Source organism: Nannospalax galili, unplaced genomic scaffold (genome assembly GCF_000622305.1).
Source record: "Nannospalax galili isolate Female #2095 unplaced genomic scaffold, S.galili_v1.0 scaffold892, whole genome shotgun sequence".
NCBI classification, from domain to species: domain Eukaryota; kingdom Metazoa; phylum Chordata; class Mammalia; order Rodentia; family Spalacidae; genus Nannospalax; species Nannospalax galili.
In genome coordinates, this window is record NW_008333311.1 from 1,311,057 (window position 1) to 1,315,943 (window position 4,887).

The following is a 4,887-nucleotide window of genomic DNA, read 5'->3' on the forward strand; positions in this document are numbered from 1 at the left end:
TATATATATTCAACTGAATACATGAAATTAGACAGAGGATATTATGGAGATGTAGAAAGGAGAGAGTATCTAAATATCATCAAAATATATTGTAGGAAATTCACAAAAATTCAATTTAAAAAGGAAAAAAATGCTTAAAATGAATTTTTGCACCTATGTTCATCTTTTTTGTTATCTTTATCTGGTTAAATGTCTGTGTGATTCTGGCTTTATAAAAATAATTTGAAAGCATTCTTACCTTTTCTATTTTATAGACTATTTTTTGAATTTTAGTTATTTTTTAAAGATCTGGTAAAATTCTGTGGTAAATCCATCTGGGCCTGGGCTTATTTTGGTTGAGAAGATGTTATTGCTCTTCAAATCTCATTATTTTTTGATATATCTGTTGAAATTGTTTATCTCTTCTTAAACTTTGGTAGATTATATGCATTAAGAAATTCATTCATTTTGTTTAGGATTTCTGACTTGGTCAAACATGGATTTTTTAAATTGTATTCAGATGTAAAGAAAAATGGAATTATGATATTTGCGGATAAATGGATGGAGCTGTAAATAATCATTCTGAGTGAGGTAATCCAGGAAGACAAATAGCCCATGTTCTCTCTCATATCTAGAGCCTATCTATGAATCTTTAGACATGTTTGTTTAAATTGGAGTATCTGTAGAAGTCAAGTAACTAATAAGTCTCTGGGTGACTTCAAGAGAGACTGGGGAGTAGAGCACAGGTGATAGGATGGGGCAAAGGGGAATGATGGGGCATGAAATGTTCACTGTGGGGGAACATTGTAAAGGAGGAGATATATGGAGGGATAACTAATACTCAAGGTCTTTGAAAAAAGCCATAAAGCAACATCATTTTAGAAGCTTTAAAATACATACATATACAAATATACAAAGGGTTTACATGGAGTTACCCTATATGAGGAAAAAGTGCCTCTCCCAGATAAGTTATCAAACAAAATGCCCAGTGCTGGATGTGAGGTACCTAGTTTTTGAATTGTAGGTCAATGGGGTCTCACAGAACCCCAAAACATTACAGTCTATTGCCATTGCTCTTGCTTTCCCTCCAGAAACTTGATAGTAAGATCCTATTGTTGAAGACTGAAGATAACATATTGAATCATGCAGAAATCAAGGTGGTACCAACATAGAAACTTTCGTCCCCCTGGCTAGCTTTCATAGTGTTGGAGGGTGATTCATGCTACTGGGGGAGAATTGAAATCGACAATCTTACCCAGCTGTGAACCTGGTGATCTACAATAATGACTGCCTAACAAGATATATACCTATTCATACACTAGTGACAAAAGCATCAGGAAAGTAACCAATCACTTTATGATTGGATTTAAGGCCCACTCCACACATGGAAATTAAAGCTGGTTCCATTAACTGGGTCAAGAACTCCTGACTTGGTAGGTCAAAGGCCCTAGAGGAGAACCAACTACTATTATTCTGTTAAGTGAACGTAGTATTGAACTTCCTCCTACTTAGCTATATACCCATAGATTCATGCACCTATCACCCTCTTCAGAGAAACTGCTTTTTCCAGTATATGGCTGTCCTACTTTGTCTCTCCATTGCTGCAACAAAATACTCTGACCTATACCAATTTGGGAAGGAAAGGATTTATTCATCTTATATCTCCCAGGTCACAGTTAATCATGGAGCCCAAGGTAGGAACTCGGGGCAAGAACCTGGAGGCATGAGTTAGAGCACAGGCCATGGAGGAATGCTGCTTACTAGTTTGCCCACTGGCCCCTGCTCAGCCTGCTTTCTTATACAACACAGGCCCACATGCAGAGGCATGGCACCACCCACAGTGGGCTGGGCCCTCCCAATCCTCAACAATCAAGAAGATGCTCCACAGACATAACCAAATGCTAGTCCATGGAGGCACTTTCCGAATTGAGGCTCCCTCAACTCAGGTGTGCCAAGTTGACAATAAAACTATCCAGCACAGTGAAAATTAATAAAGAGACTCACAAATGGTCAACATGCAGAGAATAAGAGACTGTGGGGTGCCCAGCCCTAAATGGACATATATGTCACACTTCCTACTCCCAAGTCTTAGGGATCATTGTGTAAGAAAGAGCAGAAAGATTGTAAGAGCCAGAAATACTGGAGGGATGTTGTAAAATTGTTTTCTGGACATGACAGGACTACTGTACACATCAACTCACAGTGAATGTGACTGTATACACAAGACCTGCACAATTTCAAGTCAGCCAAAATCCCAGCATACATGGTAGAACAGCTCATGGAATCCTACCCTTAACTGAGAAAGTATTACAAATTGATTACTGCTTAGGGAGGTAGAGTTACTTTTCCTCAGAGCTACAACTCTAGATAGATTACCCAAGCTCTGGTAGATGGCCCTACACTCATACCCTACACCCATGAAAATACTATCAGCACTAAGTGATCTCAGTGGGTTTCAAAGCAGCACATGAATTTGGAAGAAAAAAGTGGTGGAGAGGATATGGGAAGAGTTGGAAGAAGGAGTAGGGGTAGATTTGCTCAAAACATATATTCATGGATGTGATTCTAAATAAGAAATGCACAGCCTTTAAAAAAGAATGCTTGTGAGAAAATATTTACTGAGATAGCAACATAGTTTGTAAGAAATATTCAAGTTTTATAAAATATTCTAGTACTGTTTATTTTTTGATTGACAATTTTGAAATTAGTTACATTCTTGTTTTTTTCCTTTTGGAGCTGAAGACCAAACCCAGGTATATGTGCATGCTGCTAAGTGTTCTCTATCACTGAGATGTATGCACAGCCCTGTTATATTATTTTCTCTATATATGGTCATGTATAATCTTCTTGATTTACAAAATGACATTTTGGAGCAAAAATAACTATATCAAAGTACCCATTCAAGGACAGCCATCATAAATGTAGCAAGACAACAAAAATAATAAAAGTAGAGAAACCAAAATAAATTTCACATTCTTCTGGAATCTATTAGGAATGAATTTGTCTCCTGGTAGTATTCCACTTATTAGGATTAAATCCATAACCCTGCCCATTTCTATATGAAGACTAACCAGTTTATAGATCAAATTATTCTATTTTGAACATTTGTTCTCATTTTATTTGAGGTAGAAGCTTCCTTTTCCATTTTGCATTTTCTGTCAATTGGCCAGATTTAACTATCATAACAGCCACTGAACAGGCCTCTCCTGTAACTCTGGTTTCAGCTCTTGTGGTGCAACAGTAAATATCATTCAGGTATCTGAGCTTCCAAATTAATCATTTGTGATGTATTGTGGGGACCTAAAGGTCCCACCTTGCAGAGGTCCGAGAGGAAGTTACTGGGGCACAGCCTGACTTGTTTTGAAAGTCTGAAGGATATTTCCGCACTGCTGAGGAGTGCATGATCAGCACGTGACCATCCTTAAGATACACCCTCAGGGGGCGAGGGGGGATTTCCAGGTGCCTTTATAAGCTCTGTAACACCTGCAATAAATGAGTCCCTACTTGACTAGTCTCCCCGTTGAGCCTGAGTGTTCCCGGTACTGGGGGCAGTATGGGCTGGAGAATGGCACACTCATCCCAATCATCACTGCATGGGGGTCACTGGTTCAAACCCCCCTCAACTAGCACCCAGTGTGGCGCTTGAAGGAAGGTGAAAAGAAGAAAAGAAAGAAAAATAACAGATTGGGGCCAATCAAGAAGTTAGGAGTAAGCAAGACCTGAAAGGTGGGTAATGTAATCAATAAGCCTGAGGATCCAGAGCTTAAAGTGCTGAGAGATATGCTTAAAAGCAGGGGATTGGATCTGTCAGATCCAGTAGCTCAAAAGGTTTGGGTAGAGGCTGTTCATTTGGCTACATGAGGCTAATGTTTTTACTTGGGATACATGGGAACATGTGGAAAGTCTAGCTCGACAAAGGGAGGTTCAATTGGGGGTTGATCCATCACTGGAGTTCTACCCTATTATTTCGGCCTTAAAGGCATGCTTTTGGCCCGAAAGGCCTAAGCCCTTGGCACCACCTCCTGACAAGCCTTCAGAAACCCCAGCATGGGAATCATGAGAAGAGTTTGAGGAAGAATGCAGAAATGCAACAGAAGTGAAACCAAAAGCAGCCAAAGTAACAAGCGGCACCTCGGGCGTGCCCTGGCCAGTTTCAGAGCCTCCTGGGATCCATGAAAACAGGACCCATGGGTGCCTTTTTCAGAAGGGCCGGGCAGAGCAGAGTGCATGGGGTTGGCAGTGAAAGCCACCCACCCAACCTGCCTTGAACTAACGCATATGCTAGTCAGGGGCCCGCGCGAAAGCCGGGTGGAGGACCGCCTACCGTCTGGTGACCAACAGCAGCCACCAGGTGCATTAAAAAAAAAAAAAAAAAAAAAACCACTGTTGGCTGTGCACTGCGACCAGCTACGGGACAGCTGGGAAAGCCCAGTTCCGGGAAGGTGGCTGGGGGGGGAGGGGGCCATCCCATCCATTTTGCAGGTGACTTGGGATCAACCCCCTCCCCAAGTGTTACAGCCCTCCTGGCAGTAGCACTCACTGAATCCCAGGGCGGAGGGAGCCCTTAGTAAAAGCTTACAATGTTTTCACTGAGGGAGGCAGATTTGGAGCTGCAGTGGTAGTATACCCGGGGACAGATGAAAACCAAAAAGATATGTCTGTACTTGTGATGGCTCAGCTCAATTCAAGGAGCTCATGGCCATTGCTTTATCATTAACAAAGATAAGTGAGCCCATGAATTTGTTTTCTGACAGTCTGTATGTAGTCAATCTTCTTCCAGGGCTATTAGATTCTCATATCTGGTTGGATGGGAACCCCATTACTCCCTTGATGATTCAGACTCGTACACTCCTTAAAAAGAGAGAAACCCCTATCTTCTTACAGCATCTTAGGGGGCACCAAGGATTG